Below are 19750 nucleotides of genomic sequence, written 5' to 3'. Positions count from 1 at the left end.
CTCTCCCTTCCTTCCTTCCTTCCTTCCTTCCTTCCTTCCTTCCTTCCTTCCTTCCTTCCTTCCTTCCATTCTTTTTCTTTCTTCTTCCCTTTCTCTTCCTTTCTTTTCCACCTGGAGTCAAACAACAACAGCCTCTCATTTGCACTGTGACTAATTGGTATGTACATGGTTATTTACATTTTCTCTCTCATTAGAATGAGATTTTTGAGAGCTGAGATCATTTCTTTTCTTGTTGTCTCCAGAGCTTACTTTAGCCCAGTGCCTGGGACACAGTAAGTGCTTGATAAATGCTTATTGATGATGGTGATGATGATGATGACGATGACGATGATGATGGTGATGATGATGATGACGACGACGACGATGATGATGATGATGTATATTGCTTCAGCTGAGTGAAGCTCCCTGTCTGTGAGTTGTTTGCCAGCCATGAATCAGAGAGCAGCTAGAAGGCTTATCTATTTGTACTTGGGTACAAATGCGGATTCTATTACAAAAAGCTTGCTGTTATCATATGTACATATAATAAATATGAATTATCTTTAAATAGTAATAAATTAAAAGTTATAGATACGCAGTATAATTCAGCATGTACCTTTCAAAGTAATTTTGGTTTCTGTGAAATTTGGTTCTTTTCTTTTTTGGGGGTGTAGTGGTGGGAAGGTGAACTTTATCTCTCATCTTCTCTCCACCCCAATTGCAAAACCAAAACTCTTTTAACAAGTACGCAGAATCGATCAAAACAAATTCCCATATAGGCCTTGTCAAAAAATGTGTCTCATTCTGTATCTTGAGTCCTTTACCTGTCTAGCAGGAAATAGGTAAGATATTTCTTTTGAACCATAATTGGTCATGGTATTGATAAAAGTCTTTCAAAGCTGTCTGTCTTTAGAGTGTTGGTATTATTATATAAACTGCTTTGCATCAGTTCATACCACTCTTCTCAGGTTTTTCTGGAATCATCCCTTTCATCATCTTATGGCACAATAGTATTTCTTTATTTTTGTATGCCATAATTTATTTAGCCACTCCTCCATTGATGGGTATCCCCTTAATTTACTTTTTTACTGTAACAAGAAAAATGCCATAAATATTTTTATACATATAGGTCCTTTTCCTCCTTTGATCTCTGAAATTATAAGCCTGATGGTCATATCAAATGGTATACACAGCCAATCCCTTCATCCTAGGTACAATGATTTGCTTAGAGGAAAATATAGATTTAGAATTGGGAGGAACTAGGGGCGGCCAGGTGGCTCAGCGAGTAATAGCACCGGCTCCAGTGTTGGGACGACCTGGAGATCGAATCCCGGGCTCAGACACTCAGCACCACACCCAGAAATAACTGGCCGTGTAACCTTGAGCAAGTTACTTAACCCTGATTGCTCAATAAAAAAAAAAAAAAAAGAATTGGGAGGAACCTTGGAGGTTGCTCTGGTTTGGGCCCTGACTTGGTTAGACCTCTGGTAATCTAGGTTTGATATTGGAACAAAATGGGACAAGCATAAATCCTTCAATGGGTAACCAAAAGATTTGCTTAACATTAAAAGGAGAAGGATATTCAAAGCAATTTTTGCTTAGATGTAATTTGTCTTGACCTTCATTTGGTTCTCTTCTTTTTTGGGTGCTGATAATGGTGAATCCTATCTCTAGATAGGTTCAGATAGACATTGAGGACACCATGAGTATATTCAGCTGAGCAAAGCTCCCTTCCTTGCATTGCTCATTGGGACCTACCAGCCCTCCTCAGGTCCACATTGTTGTTCTGTATTTAGCTGATGTAGAAAGTGATGTCAGTGTTATGAGCCCTAAGTTCTCTGAACCAACCAAATTTCAGGGAAAGTTCCAATGCTTTATTTACTTTAGCTCATTTATTTATTCATTCATCTATTTATATTTAAAACATTTTTTATACTTGCTTTATCATTTATTCCATTGTTAGACTTTGAGGAAGAGGGGAGAAGATTAGAATCAATACCTTTTAAAGAAAAACTAACCTAACCTATATTAGGGAAGAGGTTAGGATACTGTTCCTATCCCAGAAGTCATCTCATCCGATAGCCCAGGTCAAGCAGATAGTAATGAGCTGAACAGGGCTTTGAGATTGGGTCCTTTAATGCCAAAACCAGGGCTTTTCCTGTAATACCACATTCACATTTACCTAGTCCCAATGCATTCCTCCCAACATCCCTAGCCTGTGTCCTGTAGAGAGTAGTGAGCTTTGAAAAATGTCTGAGTGACGTAACAAATACCATAGGCAAAAGTCAGTGTAATTGCCATCTGTTACGCTATGTCTTGTATATACTTCCATTTCTCAAGTGTGAAGTTCGTTGTGTTTTTACTGTTCCATTTTAGAGATAAGGAAGTTCAGCCTCCGAGAAGTTAAGTAACTTGTTCTCAAATAGCTGTGAATCATGACTTATTTCTGTAGGATTTCAGTAGGACCTGCACTAGCTCTGTGGGATAGGTGGTGCAAGTATTAGGATTCCCATTTGACAGGTAGGGAAACTGAGGCTCAGTGAAGGTAAGGGATTAAGCCAGTTTCTTATTTAGAGCCATGAATGGGACCCAGGTCTTCTGACTTTCAGACGGGTGCCCTTTCCACTATACCATATTACAGTTTAGGTAGAGAGGATGATCTTTTAATTTTTAAGACTTAATTTCAAATTCTGTTAGCTTTCAACTCTTATTTAAAATACTTTACCACAAAACATTTTAGGAGTTTTGTATATAATTTGTCCTGCCTTGGCTCCAATAGAAATGGCAAGGATAAAAGACTTTCCACCTTGGTGTGTGTGTGTGTGTGTGTGTGTGTGTGTGTGTGTGTGTGTGTCCGTCCCAGTGTCCCAGAACTGGAGTATTGCAAGGGAGCTCCATGCCTGTCTAGTCCTACCCCTAACTAAAAGGAAATCCTGCTACAGAACATCTGTAGATATTCTGACCTCCCAGGCACTTCTGGAACATCTCCAAGTCTCTTTTGAGGTAGCCCATTCCATTTTCTGACCGTCTTGTTGTTGTTCAGTTGTTTCAGTCACATCAAACTCTTCGTGACCCCATTTGGGATTTTCTTGGCAAAGATACTGGAATAATTTGCCATTTCCTTCTCCAGCTCACTTTAGAGGTGAAGAAACCAAGGCAAGCAGAGTTAAGTGATTTGCCCAGGGTCACCCAGCTAGTAAGTGTCTGAGGCTGGATTTGAACTCCCAGAGATGAATCTTCCGGACTTCAGGCATGTACTTTGTACACTATGGTATTGCCTAGCTGTGTTTTGGTTGTTATGAGGATTTAAATTTGTTCATTAACTATTTCTACCCATTGTTTCTAGTTTTTCAGTCTGGGATCATACGGAGGATTTCTTTTCCCTTCTCTGAATACTTGAAAACAGCTTTCATGTCCCCCCTGAGGTTTCTCTTCTTCAGCCTCAACGTGCCTGATTCCTTCAAATGATACCCTTATCACATGGCCTCAAAGCTTTTCCCCATTCTTTCTGCCCTCTTCTGGATCCTTTCCAGCTTATTAATGTTGTGTTAAATGTTGGGGATACCCAGACCCAATCACCATATTCTAGGTAGGGTCTGACCTCCTTGGGGCAGAGTAGAGCAGGATTGCAATCTCCTTATTGCTTGAACCTTTTCTCTTAATGTAGCTTTCTTGGCTGCTGCCATGACTCATCATGAGTCCATTAAATCTTCTAGATCTGCAGACAGATTGCTGTCTGTCCAAGCCTCTTCTATCTTGTTCTTATGCCATTGACTTTTCAAGTGCAAGATTTTACATTTATCCTTTTTGAATTTCATTTTCAAGTCCAGTTTTCTAGCTTATCAAGAGCCTTCTGGATCCTGACTCTCTCTCCTCTCAGATTAATTAATGTCTTCTTCAAATTTGATGAATGTGCCATTTCTGCCTTAATCCAGGTCATTGATAAAGATGTTAAATGGCATAGATCCATCACTAGGGTGCTCTACTAGAGACCTTCTGTTGTGCAGCCACTTCTGATTCCAGTCAATTATGGTACTGTTTGGTCCACATCTCCCCATGTTCTCCATGAGAAGAATATGAGATAATTTATCAAACACTCTAGACACACAGCATTCACATCATTCACACCGGAATATAATGCTCTCAAAAGGAAACACAGGGAATCTGGTCAGATTTGTTCATGATGGACCCATGCTAGATGTTTGTGATCATATTTCCCCTTTTAGGTGTATTCCTAACATTATATAGTACTATAAAGTTTAAAACTAATGCAGACAGAAGCTAAGTGACTTACCCAGGGTCACAGAGCTAGTAAGTATCTAAGGCTGAATTTGAACCCAGGTTTTTCTTACAACAGGTCCAGTACTCTGTGCACTGTGGAGCCACCTAGCTGCTGCTAAGGTGTGATCAATGCCAGAACTAATAAAGATCTTTGTATTAAAATAATGACAAAGGATCTAAGTCTTGTAACTTGCTTTTGCCAAACTGGGATAAAAAACTGAGTATCTTACCCAAATCTGACCTTATAAGTTCATTTTGATATTTCCTTTTCCCAAAGAACATTAACAATTTCGTTATTGATTCCCCTCTAACCCCTTTTGATTCTGGAGCAGATGATTGAGAAGAGATGCTATAACCCTTCCAAAATGTTCCAAAGAGAACATCTTATTCTATTTGAATGAGGGCTGGCTTTGGAATGACAAGGTCTGTGATCAAATCCTGGTTTACCCACTGATGACCTTTGTGACCTCGGACAAGTTATTTCTTTGATGAGAATGGTCTCAAAGCTATAAGACATTCTGTTTTAGAAGAAGAAAAATAATCTTTTTTTCTTTCGTTCCTATAAATTTTCAAAGGCTTTAAAAAAAAGTCTATTGGATTGAACAGAGAATGAACTGTATTTTTCTCCACGCTTCCTTGTGCGTGTGTCACATTAGCAATAAATGTCAAACAGATGATGGCTGTACGATTTTCTTGTGTAATGGGAAGAAACATTCCATCTTATGCCTGTCAGACTCAAAAAAGGATTTCTTGTTACTCTGCTTTGGGTGTGGTGATCCATTAAGATGGCTAACATTTCTCTTTGGGAAGATTTATTTTTTAAGGCAGAATAAACTTTTGAACTAGTTTTCTTTTTTAAAATAATAAAAAAATGGAGCTCTTATTGAATACCCTGGCTTATAAAAGAAGTAATAGTTAAGCAAAACAAAAAGTCTCATGAATCATATGGGCTGGGAGGAAGTGTGTATAATGGGAAGAAGGCTGCCTTTGGCATTGAAAGACTTGTCTTCGAATTCTGACTTCCATTTGCCACATGTTTGCCGCATGTATGGCCTTTTAAAAATCACTCTACTTCACTCACCCTCAGTTTCCTCATCTCGTAAATGAGGTGGTTGGACTCTGCCGTCTGTCCCAGATCCTATCTGTCCTCATAGCTCATGACCTCTCCACTGAGAGCAGGGAGACATTTTATCCTCAGTTTTCTTGGGTCAATACTGGTCATGGATTGTGTGGAACTGAATTCTGATGGTTTTTTATTGTGTTCCTTTATGTTTCCGTGGTCATTGTGTATATTTTGTTGGTCCTGCTTGCTCCTACAAGGCTTCCCACCTTTCATTGAATTCCACTATTTCTTACATTGTGATAATATTCCATTATATTCAAATACCTCTTTGTTCAGCTGTTACTCATTTGGTGGGAGCATCCAATGTGTTACCATTTTTTCAAGTCACAGAGAGTCCTGTTTATATATTTTGGCCTTTATGGGAACTTTCTCCTCTGTCTCTGATCTGGTCATGCAACTGTTGGTCATATACTCCAAGGAGGTCAAAGAACGAAAATAGAGTTCAAAGAGAAGCTAATCCAAGGAAGGTGACAAACAGGTTAGGTACCTTTGTAAAGCACAGTTATGTAGTTGACACTACCATCCTTCCGCTGATGCCTCTTGGCTCTTCTCTCTCATCCCCCTTCCCTGATATCCAGCCAGTTGCACTTCAATACCTCTCAGTTCCATCCCCTTCTCTTTACCTTAGTCCATACCCTCATCATCATCTTTTTTTTTTTTTGCTTTTTGGAGGGCAATTAGGGTTAAGTGACTTGCCCAAGGTCACACAGCTAGTTTTTGTGTTAAGCATCTGAGGCTGGATTTGAACTCAGATCCTCCTGACTCCAGGGCCTATTCACTGCACCACCTAGCCGCCCAATACCCTCATCATCTTTTACCTAGATCCTAACTGATCTTGCCTTCAGTCTTTACTGGCTCCAGTCCATCTTCCATGTAGCTGCAATGTTGGCATTTCTAAAACTCAGATCTCCCCATGTCCCCTTGATACTCAAACCCCACCACCCAAAACAGCTTCACTGGTTGCCCATGCCTCCAGGTGAAAATACAAACTCCTCAGCCTGACATTTAAAGACTTAAAAATTTTTTTTTATTAAGTTAATTTATTTATTTTTAGTTTTCAGCTTTCACTTCCCTAAGTTTTAATTTTTCTCTCTCCCTCCCCTCCCCCTCCCCAAGACATAATGCAATCTGATATAGGCTCTACATGTATATTCCTGTTAAACACATATCACATTAGTCATGTTGTGTAGACTAATTAGAATGAGTGGGAATAACCAAGAGAAAGAAAAACATAAAACAAAAAAAGAAAATAGTAAGCTTCAATCTGCATTCAGACTCCATATTTCTTTTTCTGGATGTGGATGGCATTTTCCATTATGAGTCTTTTGGAACTGTTTTCAATCCTTGCATTGCTGAGAAGAACTAAGTCTATCAAAGTCAGTCATCATACACTGTGACTGTTACTGTGTACCCTGTTCTCCTGGTTCTGCTCACTTCACTCACATCAGTTCATATAAGTCTTTCCAGGTTTTTCTGAAATCTGCCTGTTCATTAAAGACTTCTGTAGGGAGACTTGTTGTGAAGTCATTTCAGTCATGTCTGGTTCTTCATGTCCCCATCTGGGTTTCTTTGGCAAAGATCCTAGAATGGTTTGTGTAATGTTAATGGTATATAAGATCTTCCCAGTCCATTAATAGGCCTCACATGGAGCCTATTTAGGGGAGGATTGCTTGTAAGAAAGCTTTTTAGGAAGGACACCTTTTGTTAATTTCTGATTAGGCACTGAGTCAGGAGGGTTGTGATGCCCTCTGGCTCTAAAAAGGGTATATATACTCTGAGGTTAGCACTTTGTTTTGGGGCTCACTCATTGGAAGAGTGTTCTTGTGATTTGACCAGATGAAACTCTGGGTAGCCATTAAGGGGCCCCCCCCCACTTCTGTCTCATAGCTATGTATGTATTGCCTTGGTCAGACAGTTGTCTGTTGATGAGTGCTAATTTCTCAGACAGAAACTCTATCTGTTTGTCTTTATTTCTTTACTTGTATTTTCTCTGAAGTTCAGGGTACTGACTTTTCCCCTGAACTAGTGAATATAATTAAAAAAGATTGTTGACCCCTTAAACAGCTGTCTTTTCTAGTAAAGCAGATCTAAGAACCTGTGCTAGCAGCCATCCTGGGTATGGCAGTGTGGTTGTCGCTGTAGTTTTGTCATTTCCTCATTTTACAGATGAGAAAGCTGAAGCAAACAAGGTTAAGTGACTTACCCAGGGTCACACAGCTAGTAAATATCTGAGGCTGGATTTGAACTCATGAAGATGAGTCTTCCTGATTCTAAGCCTGCTCTATCCACTGCACCACCTAGCAGCCCTAATGGTGAAACTGCTGCCTACATTTCCATCTTATTTAATTTTATTGTCTTTCACAAATTCTTTGTTCTAGTCTGACTGACCTGTTAACTTTTCTTCATGAATCCTGCTTTTGTGCTTTGCCCCTGTAGTATCTGGAGCACACTTTTTTTTTCTCTCTTAGAATGCCTCGCTTCCTCTGAGCACAGCTCAGGTGGGGTCTCCTACGTGAAATCTGATTTTCCCCATCATTAGTCATCCTATATATGTTTGTATTGGCTCAGTTGTCATCTCTGTGTGGATGACTTGACCCCCCACAAGGGACACCATGTATTCACTAGTCATTCAGTTTGTTTGTTTGTTTGTTTGTTTGTTTTTTGCCTTTTTGGAGGGAAGTTGGGGTTAAGTAACTTGCCCAAGGTTACATGGCTAGTTTTTTTTTTTGTGTGGGTGTTAAGTGTCTGAGGCCGGAACTGAACTCGGGTCCTCCTGAATCCAGGGCCAAAGCTTTACTCACTGAGCCACCTAGCCGCCCCTAGTCATTCAGTTTTAATCCTTCTGCTGAGTTCTAATCCAGCCTCACCAAATTGCCTGTTGGACATTTCCAGCTGGCCGTCCTGTGGGCATCTCAAATTCACCTTGCCCGAAGCAGATCTCATATCTTTCTCCCCGTAAATCCTCCCTTCTTCTGAAATTGTTTTTTATAGGCTTGGGCATCACCAACTTTGTAGTAACATGGGTTTGCTACCATGGTGGTTTTCTTGACTATTTACTCCCTCAGGTCGCCTGTTGAATCCATGACCCAATCCTGTGATTTCTCCTTCCACGGAAGCTCTTCAGCTTGTTCTCCCCTCTCTGCTCACACAGCCATAATTCGAATTCAGGCCTTCATCACCTCCTGCCTGGTCCATTGAGGAGGTCTCCTCATTGATCTTTTGACCTCAAACCTAACCCTTCTATCCCTCCTTCACACAGTTGCCAAAGTGAGTTTCCTGAAATGTACCTCTGATCACCTTAACTCTCTACGACAAGTTCTGGTAGCTCTCTGTTGAATGAAGGAATGGAAAAAACAAAACAAAACCATGTATTATGTAATTACTACTAGCCAAGCACCACATTAATAGTTGGGATACAAATGCAAGAAAACAAGATATCTCCTGTCCTCCAGGGGTTTACATTCTAATGGGGAAACACAACACATATCTGAGAGTAGTGGCCAGGAAAGGGTGCTTTGGGGAGAAAACTAGGAGGAAATGGTTATTGGAGCCATACAGCAAATGACTTTTCTAGGAATGGAAGTATTGATTTGATTTTGGATTTAGAACTAAGAGCTTGGGAGAGGATGGGGTTTGAGTCTGAGTTGGAGGTAGAGCCTGGACCCCAGGTGTCATGGTAGGAAAATAGCCACAAAATGTAGAAAGCCCAAGAGGGGGCAAACCCAAGTGACTACTCACCAGCTGGAGTCCAGGGTCATAATTATGGAAACATGAAGGCACTTCAGATTAAAATATCAACTCCTCTGTTTTGAAAAATGAAGCTTTTCTCAACCTGGACCTCCCTAACCTTTCTTTTCATACTTTACTACCTTCTTTGCCCTCTGTGTTCCAGACACACTGGCCTACTCAATGCTCTGTATTGACAATACTTTACACTCCCCTCTATCCTTTTATCCTGGCTGGCCCTGCAATGCATTCCTCCCTCTCCTTATATCTGGGAATCCTTGGTCTTCTGTAAGACTGATCAACTTTCCTCATGAAGCTTTTCCTGGGCCTCTCAGTTCCTGGAGTACCCCCTGCCCAAACTACCTTATATTCATTTTTTATGTATTGTTTATAGACTTACATGGGTACCTGTTGGCTATTCCATTGGAATGTCAGCTACCTGAAGGCAGGGATTATTTACTTTTTGTCTTTGTATCACTTGTCCTTAGTACAATATCTGGCAGATAGTATGACCAGTGAAAGATGAAATGAGTGAGGAAACAAAGGTTTGAGCTTCTGAGCATAGTGATTTATTAAACAATGCATGCCAATTGCTCAAGAAACCGGGATCAGGCCCCTCGGCTTTGACGCTGGACCCAAAATCCAGGGGGAGACCAATTTTTATACATAAAAAAACAATCAAGTAAGACCAATTAATTAAAAGAAAACAATTAACCAGGTTACAGACTTAGGTGATCTGATTTCTAATTGGATGAAAAATTAAGAACTTTCCAAATTGGGAGGGGGAGAGTGAACAGGTACAATTCTCTGAAATTAGAAAAAGAGGTGGTCTGCTCCCCCCCAGGGAGTAGATAATCAAATATATTAATGTAAATAATCAAAGCAGCATTTGGAACAATAACTGATCAATCTAGATAAGAAATATGAGGTTGCTTGAGATACACAATTGTGAGAAAACTCCTTGGATCTGACTGGGTCTCTGGTAAGCATAACCTAGGTCCCTAGTTAAGGGTCTCTAAAGAGCAGATAGAAGTGGTCCAGTTTCCCAGCTAAGCTGGATTAGATTCAAATAATGCAGTAAGATTTTCTCCCAATTCTCCCAATTGACTTTCTCACAAGACAGGAATTATACTAGGGTAGGGATGGGGAACCTGTGGCCCTCTAGGTCCTCAAGTGAAGCCCTTTGACTGAATCAGGCCACGTGTGCCCTTGAGGCCATGGCTTCCCCACCCCTGGACTAGACCCATAATTGAAGAGAAAGGAACTGAACCAACTTCAGAATTGAGTCACAAGATGGAGTCAGTGTGGTTCACCCAAATCCCATGGTCACCTGTTGTCTAATCCCCTCAATTCACTTAACTGTAAGCACTTAATAAATACTTGCTGTTCAATGATTTTGTACATAGATGTAGAATGTAACTCTTGTTTTTTTGCGTGGGACAGTGTCTTGCCTATAGTAGATAGGCATTTGTTGAATCAAATGGTTCTCTGTGCTATTTTTAAGGTGATGAAAGGTTGTTTTTTTTTTTTTTTTTTTTTAGCTCATTTTAGTTTCTCCAGTTTATTTCTCCTTTCATTTTCAAGGTTTCATATTTTGTACTTAATCTGGATTTGCTTATGATGTTTTGCTTTCTAATGCTCGGTGGAAATAGGCTTGATTCCTGATTCTTATGAAACCTGATGAGTAGTCAGAATTGGAGACTTTAGCTATCAGATGTTGGCCTTGAAAATTCTAACTCTAGTTGGGACTTACATAAATATGACAAGCAGTCTAAAATTTTCATATGAGTAATTCAAGATGCCCTGGTTTGCTTTCCCTTAGAGAAGGTCAAGGCAAAAATATAACTGGTGGGAAACTGAGAATCAGGATTAAAATGTTTTTCACTTTAGGTTTATAGACTGAGCAAAATGGACTTTCCCCTTGAAGCCATTTGTATTTTTATTTGAGATCGTTAGTGTAATCCTGCTCCAATTAATAGTCACAGAAGGCCTAGATATTTCTATTGAATCACTCAAAAGTGAAGGTATCAATTAGTCCTTAATGAATCTGAAAGAATTGCTAGGTTTTGGGCCATTAGATGAAAGCAGATAATGCTTGGAAGGAAATCTCTTGTGATTGGGGAAAGTATAAGATACATGGCTGGGTCTTCCTATAACACCACATGTCAGTCCACCATTTGGGAAAGTGGTAAAGGCAATGCTTGATCCATGGGATCCCACACTCCATTTCAGTTCTTTCTCTTTTCTGTGAGATAAGAAGGAAGGAAACAAGACTTGATTAAGCCCCTATGTGCCAGACACTCTACTAAGTGCTTAACAAATATTGTCTCCCTTAATCCTTATAACAACCCTGGGAGAGAGATGCTCTTATGATGCCCATTTTCCAGATGAGGAAACTAAGGTTTCCAGGAGTTAATCTGTGCATCCAGGAGTTAATCTGTGCGTCCAGAGTGACACAGCTGTTAAGTGTCTGAGGCCAGATTTGAACTTAGATCTTTCACCTCCAGGCCCAACACACTGTGCCACTTAGGAAGGTGGGGAAGCCTGATCAAGGATTAAGTAATTTTAGTAGAATAAAACAGTGCCCCAGGAGGATACTGTATTTGATGTTAGGCTGCATCTCTCAAAAGAACATTCACTTTGATTTTTTTACTTGTGTTTTGAGGAGTAGCTCCTCACAAGCTAGACATAGTCATGGAAAAGATCTTACTTGGGGGAGCAGCTTGGCATTGTACGATGTGATCGGATTTTGTTTCCACAGAAATTATATAAAAACAGAAATTATATGAAACCTGATTTGAAGCTGTACTGATGGCTGTCAGAGACAAAAACTGTGGGGGAGGCTGGCACCTGAAAATCAGCATATCTACTTATTTTCTTTGTTATAAAAAGGCCTCTTCCTGTATATCAAAAGGAACTTCCTGGCCAGGTCTACTTGACAAAGGATGGGGATGAGGGCCTTAAACCCAGACCCTTCCTCAGATAATGGGACTTTTATTATTGATATCCTGGGCTAGAATCTTCAAACCCAGCTTTTGTCAAATCTATTAGCAATTGGGGAGAAATCTTTCTAATGCTATCCGGTGCAGACAAATGGGGAGGGGACTAAAGATATTCCTGCTTGGCATTTCCTTTTATAAAGAATAAAGTATATGAGGATGAGAAGATGTAATCTAGGAGGGGGATTTAGTGAACCCTGAAATGCTAACCAATGGAATTCAGGATGTGAAATTCGAATCTGGATGAATTATAAAATTATAAATTATAGAAGTCTTTATCTCATCTGAGAATCCTTGACTCTATATGTTACTTATTTATTATGACTCAACACCAGAAATGTGGGCTCTGTCTTGTTTTGCCTTTTGATTATGGGGACACTCCATTCTTTATTTGTAACTTTATAGTAAGCTTTGTGGTCAAAGGGAGTTGCTTAGAATCATCTCAGAGGCCTCATGGAAAAGCATATAAGCCCCTGGAACTTCCCTTGTAAGGCTTAATTCTTGATTCATAAAGAAAAATCAATGCCAGTTAAACTTGCAAATAATTACTTGATAAATGAATATATGTTTCTAATGGAGCTGGCTTCCTCAATACGATGCAGAGTGATTCAGTTTATTTGCTTCAGCAGGGTCTGTGTGTGTTTCGTGCATCATTCTGGGCATGGTGAGGTATTCTTTGCAAACAAAGGCTGTAAGACTTAGGTTCAAATTCTACTCTTTGACTTATACTAGCTATGTATTAGTGTGACCCTGCAACTACTAGGTGGTGCATTGGTTAGAGCTCTGACCCTGGAGTCAGGACAACCTGAGTTCAAATCCAGCCTCAGACACTTACTAGCTGTGTGACCCTGAGCAAGTCACTTAATCCTGTTTGCCTCAGTTTCCTCATCTTTAAAATGAGCTGGAGAAGGAGATGGCAAACCACTCCAATATCTTTGCCAAGAAAATTCCAAAATGGAATCGTGAAGAATTGAACATGACTTGAAGCGATTGAATATCACGCCACAGTGTGACCCTGTGCAAACATACTGAACCCTGTGAGTATCCCCATAGAACTCTAAGCCTGTCAGTGAGAGATGATTTAATGAGCTGTATTGGTGGAATAGCTTTATTAGGGACTGTATTTGATCAAACTTGGTGTTAACAAGCACTAAAGACAATCCTGTGAAGGTATAAAAACTTTGTACAAGGACTTTATGCCAGCAATCCTTGGAATCGTTCCCAATGCTGGACTGAGTTTCTTCACCTTTGAAACACTAACAAAATTTCACTGTCAACAGTCATGTTCCTTTGAGTGAATGATTTTTGGTGCATGTGCTGCTCTCATTGGCCAATCCCCCTTCTACCCCTTAGACTTTATACAATAATAGACAGATGCAGGCAGGACGTAGGTGAAAGCTATTCATGAAAGATAGAAATATGTCTGTCATCTGCCATGACCCTTTGGAGCTAAGCTTTTAAAGGTGAAGGCCAGACTTTATGCTCTCATTAACTCTGTGGATCAGGTTCTTTACCTAATGATGGGCTTCTGGTCCCTGTAATCTGACCTCATTCTACCTTCTAGCCCAGGTGTTTAAGCCTCCTTTGGGAGCCTGTTTGGTCTTCTTCCCCCCCCCCCCCTTTTTTTTTTTTACCCCTGGGTCTCCAGAAATCTCATTCATTCTCTCACACTTGAAACAGTCTTCACCCTTCTATATAGGTATCTATCATCTTCTTTGGTTAGATTGTAAATTTGTCAAAGAAAAAGACTATTTGTGTTTTTGTCTTTATATGGTAGAAGTGAGAATTTATAGCAGCATCCAGTGAACCATTCCAGATGGAATGGAGATTGTGTGTAGGGCAATAGTGAATGGTAAAAGTTGAGGGGTGGGTCAAACTTTGGTGGCACTGTGTGATGGGAAGAATGTTTGAGATGGTGTCAGAGGTTATGATGTTGAACATCATTTCTGCAACCTAGTACCAGTGAGATTTTGATCATGTTGCTTCATTGCTATAGGCCTGAGTTTCTTCCTCTGTAACAGTGACAGGGCTTGGTTAGATGATCTTCAGGTTCCCATCATAGTTTTAGAAAGAGCAGTGATAAGTCAGAGAGCATTCCGATGAAGGCAACCTTGTAAGATAAGATGGTGGAAAGTCCGGAGGGAACGTCATATGAAGCTTGATTGAGGTTCCCCACCCCGTCAAAATTCCAGCCTTTTTCAATGTCGTTGATATTGCTGGCCTTGTGAAAGGTGCTCATGCTGGACAGGGCCTAGGAAGTGCCTTTTTGTCCCATCTTTCATTGAATGTGATCATTTTAATATGATGATATCACTCACATTGAAGGGAGTGTGGATCCTATTTGAGACAGAACTAATACATGAAGAACTTCCACTTAAAAGATGAGGAAATGGTTATGTCTATAAGAGATGTACTGGAAAAGGTAGATGTGAGAGAAGAGAAGAAATTAAAACCTGAATATGACATAATGTGCAAAATAAATACAGATGAATAATTAATAATGATATTAATGATAATAACCAGATTAAGATTATAATAATAATAGATGAAAAGAAACCTGAATGCTTCTACCATGTTTGGAATGACAAAGAGATCAAAGTGTTGAATCAGCACTTCAAAGTTTCTGACTTCAAAACTAATGATCTACTTGGTTAACCTTTCAGAAAAGGACTGCCTTACAAAGATTGCCCCTGGACTCAGATGGGTCCAGAGGAGAAAGTGAGGTTGGTGACTCTTCACTGTTTTCCTTACTTAAATCCAACTCACTTGCTTGTTGTGGCATCACCTTCCTAATGTTTGACCATAGCAACAACATTAGAAAGAAATAGTTGATACAAATTAGAGCAAGTAGACAAGCCTGACCCAGGTCCCTTGGTCCTTCCTTTGAGTGTGGCCTTGGGACTCAGGTTGCATGAAATGAGTCCTGAGGAGAAACAGAAGCATCTGGAAGAGAACACGGCATGCAGTGCTTTGCCAAAGACCCTTACGGCTGGCTATGCAGCACGGCAGCTTAGAATCCTTTTGCACCACAGGCCCAGATGAAGTACGCACATGGCCTGTCAGGGAAGGCCCAAAGGCTCCTCAAGCAGCAGGAAAGATTCACACCGATTTTGAAAGGGGATTCATTATGGCTGAAGTGATGAAATATGAAGATTTTAAAGAGGAAGGTTCAAAAGATGCTGTCAAGGCTGCTGGGAAATACAGATGACAAAGTAGAAATTACATAGCTGAAAATGTAGATATTGTCTTCTTCAAATTTAATACACCTCAACAGCCTAAGAAGAAATGAGTTTTAAATATTGCTCCTTGCTCAGAAATAAACAGTGCTATTTCAGAGAGTCACGTGAATTTGTATTTTGGTAAAAAATAATTGAAAAATGAAGACGCAAATTCACTTAGGGGAAAAAAATATCTCCAAATGGAATCACTCTTATTTGTTTAAAATTAAAATATGGTACCTCCAATGAACATGCATGTTCGCTAAAGGTGAACAGCTTTGCTTTTCAGATGATTAAGACCCTCTTCCAAATTTTCAGGAACCATATTACTCTCACTACCACCTTATTAATCTCTGTCATATATGCCAAACCTGATACATTTGACAGTGAGGACAATGTGGCTTGCTCCTTTATGAATTTACAGATAATGGTGTTTACAGTGCAACAGATGTCTACACTCCATAAAACATTTGACAAAACCAAAAAAAAAACCCCAACCCCAAACCAAACAGAGCAGCTGATGCTTTTAAAGGGAGTTATCTGAAGGTCATGAGGCCTCAGACTTTGGGGGACGTTGACTGCTCCTCCCTCCACATCTCCAATCAGGAGGTAGGAGCAGATGAGGGTGAGTCGAGGTGGTGTTGAGTATCAAAATCTAAGTCAATCAGCATAGTGATGAAATTTCAGGTAATCAACTTATCTTGGGGTGGTGAGGAGGGGAGACATGTTATTTATGGAGTGAAATCTAAGCAGACCTGCTGATGGAAAATGGTATGAGGGGATTCTTTTTTATATGTGTGTTACAGTAGAGCAAGGGTCATTAACCTGGAAACAAAGGGTCCCTGGACAGATTTCAGGGGGTCTGTGAACTTGAATGAGAAAAAATTGCATCCTTAATTCAACAGAATTTTCCTTGTTTTCTTAGGTGTTTTATTTTATGCATTTAAAAACATAATTCTGAAAAGGGGTCCATAGGTTTCAGGACCTGCCAGAGGGGTCCAGATTACACAAAGGGATAGGAACCCCTACACTTTCTTTCAGCTCTGAAATTCTGTGAATTTGTGACCCACAAAGGAGAGTGGCCTTCATTCTGTAGGGAGGGAGAAGCCATGGGCTGTGTTTGATGAATAGGACAAGGGAATGACTTAAAAAATACTTACGTAAGGAAAGGGGTGTGTGTGTGTGTGTGTGTGTGTGTGTATACACACCTATACACACATAGATATATTTGTGTATACACATATACAATGTAACACAAACTATATATATATATAAATCTAGATAAGCTCTTATTTTTTTTGTTGGTCTTGCCCATCTTTTTTGCACATTTCTTTCTGGCTGGTTTTCCAACCCTTATACCAAGTTTGCAGACAGTCCAATCTATACTCCGTAAACCTCTCTGACATTCTTAAAGTACTGTGTATCCAATGTTCTCTCACTAAAGCTCTGCGGATTTTCTTGAACACTTGACATACTCCTGGAAATAAATCTATGAATTTTAATGTGTCTGGTTGCTCTGGATCTCAGCTCCTAGTATATTTGGTTCAGCCTCAGGGGCTTCTCTTAATGATCTCTGTAGCTCAGACCCCTGCCTCCCATAAGCCACTGGGCACAATGGCATTTGGCTTATGTTTCCCTGAGGGGCCTGCTTCTCTGCAGGCATGCCTAACCGAGGAAAAGAAAGGCTAACCAAGCATTAAACAGCTATAAAAGTCAGCAGAAGTCATTTCCTTCTGGTGAATTCTTTTTCCTGAGGATCAGCAACATTCCAGGCAGTTTAATCTAGCATTTAGCTAAATTTGACTTGAGAAGCTTGATTGGAGGTAACATCTTCTGGGGATCTTCCTCTGGGGTCTTTGAATTCCCCTCTTCCGCTTCTTGCTGCTGTTCCTGCTATTATACTCCCTGGTTACTCTGAATTTATTGGTCTGCTGATCCCATAACTTCCAGCTCTCCTCTCAATCTGGAGCTTTTCCCTGTGTGGTAGGATTATTTTCACCAGATTGTCTCTCAGTGCTCCTTGTGGCTGGCCTTCAGCTCGGTCACTTCCTGGGACCAGCTCCTTCACCTTCCTCATTGCTGAGATTGCCCCCAAAGCTGTGTCGCATGTGACTCGGGAACTTCCCTTCTTCTACACGGGACCTTCTCCAGTGAGTTCTTTGGAGTTGCCAGTTATGCAACACTTGGGTCTATCTCCATCACTTATTATGGCTATAACCCAATCCCCTAGGATCATGCTAGGATCTGATGCAGAGGGCTTTGGGAAAAGGATGATTACTTAACCTTTTTTGAACACTAACTGGGACTAGGAGTAGTGGAATATGCCACTGTCTGTATCATTCATTTCAGAATCCTTCGAACATGTAATTTTGGACAAGGCCAATATGGGAATTTGTTTTGCTGGACTATGAATATTAGCTTTGAGGGTTTTATTCTGACTTTTAAAAATTATTCAATTGGTGCTGCAGTGGGAGGGGGAGAAAATAAATATTTGCAATGATAATTAAAATTAATAAAATCAATAAAAATTAATAAATTTTTAATTTTTAAACATAAAACAAAATAATTAAAATTTTTAAAAAATTAATATCAAAATATGTCCTTATTTTATATTAAAAAAAAAGACCTTAACTCTTGTGTTGTAAGTCTTGATTTGACTTAGTACCTTTGTCAGCTTAGTATTGGTGAGGATGGAAATTAGGAAGGCTTAATTGGTAGTTTTTTTTTATTAAAAAAATCACCATGTTTTCTCTAGAAATTACTTGGAAGCGTTCTTTTTATGTGATTTCCTAATTAAGTTAAGGAGGAAAAACCAATGTCAGTATGATACCAGCAATAGTTAGAATTTATATAACATTTTGAGGTTTGTAAAGCACTGTGCATATGTAATCCTTACAGTAACTGTGTGAGCTAGGTGCTATTATTTTTTAAATTTTACTGAGAGAAGCTTAATCACATGGTCTGAGTCCCACAGCCAGTAGGTGTCTGAGGCAGAATTTGAACTCAAGTCTTCCTGATTCTACATCTCGTGCTTCAGCCCCTGTAGCGCTGTACCATAGAGGTTCTCAGTATGGGGTCCATGGACCACCAGAGATTTGTGGCTAGATTTCAGGAAGAACTTTAATGGAAGAAAAACATTTTTATTTTCATTAACCTTTATTTCCCTTTGCAATCCTATATGTTTGATTGTAAGGATAGCTAGGTGGTATAGTGGATAGAGTGTCTGGCCTGGAGTCAGGAAGACTCATCTTCTGAATTCAAATCTGGTCTCAGATACTAGCTGTGTGACTTTGGGCAGTCACTTCACCCTGTTTGCCTCAGTTTCCTCATCTGTAAAATGAGCCAGAGAAGGAAATGGCAAACTACTCTGGTGTCTTTGCCAAGAAAGTCCCAGATGGGGTCATGAAGAGTGGGACATGGCTGAAATCAACTGAACGGGTCCAAGGTTTTCATCAGGCTGCTAGAGGGACCCATGACACAAGAAGAGTTAAGAACCCATGCTATGGGGTTAGCTGCTGGAGTACGGCACTCACAGGCTTATTATACTGCTCATTGAGAGGCAGCAGCTGCAGAGGTCTCTCAGGGGCCATGTTTGAATTATGTTGTAGGCAAATGGTAAAATGAGCCGAGCTGTGTTTTTAATCTAATTGTTGATTCTGGCTCTCATCTTTATTATAAATAGGGGATCAGCTTTCTAAATTTGTCCTTCTCATTCCTGTTCTTACTGAGGGGTGGGAGGGGAGGTAGAAAAATATGTAAACGATTAGTCCAGGCTCATTTGGTGGCAGCAGGCCCCCTCCAAGCTCTAAAACAGCATGATTGCTTTTCTTTGTGGATTTTGAGGTCTTTGAAAATTAGGTTTCCTCCACATCTGAAAGTTGGGAGCTCCTGTTTTGTGGAGTGATTTGGGAGCCCTTGACAGGCATCTTTGGGCTTTTTTTTTGGGACCATAAGTCACTGAATCATACACTTCTTGAGGGCAGGGAGGGTTTTACTTGTGTCTTTGCATCCTCTGCACCTGGCATATAGTAGGTACTTAATAAATATTTGCTGATTGATCAAAAGTCTGACAGGCCAACTCCTTGCTTAATACGATAATCCTGTCTGTGTCATTAAGGGAAGTCACAGTGTCACTTAAATCAAATTCATGTGCATGTGCATCACCTTCCTTATGTCTTTGGTCTTCTTAGAAGAGGACTAAAGGCAGAAAAAGGAGGAAGAGGAGGAAGAAGAGAATAAGAACAAGAACACCACCACCATCACCATCACCATCACCACCACCACCACCATCACCATCACCACCACCACTACCATCACCACCATAGCCACCCCCACCACCATCACCACCACCACCACCACCACCACCACCACCATCATCATCACCACCACCATCACCCCCATCCCCACCCCCCCCACCATCACCA

General features: G+C 40.3%; 1 protein-coding gene and 1 pseudogene across 2 annotated transcripts in view; both read left to right on the top strand.

Annotated features, from left to right (window-relative positions):
* NT5DC3 (5'-nucleotidase domain containing 3) overlaps nucleotides 1-19750 on the top strand; it is a 79303-nt gene that overhangs the window by 13847 nt on the left and 45706 nt on the right. The gene's annotated exons all lie outside the window — the stretch shown is intronic.
* LOC138169799 (obg-like ATPase 1) lies at nucleotides 13907-15838 on the top strand (annotated as a pseudogene).

This window comes from Petaurus breviceps, unplaced genomic scaffold, assembly GCF_028583685.1.
Source record: "Petaurus breviceps papuanus isolate PSGF00001 unplaced genomic scaffold, PetGlider_PUasm1.0 379, whole genome shotgun sequence".
NCBI classification, from domain to species: Eukaryota; Metazoa; Chordata; class Mammalia; order Diprotodontia; family Petauridae; genus Petaurus; species Petaurus breviceps.
Note: the sequence above shows the minus strand (reverse complement) of the source record. Positions and strands in the feature narration are given on the sequence as shown.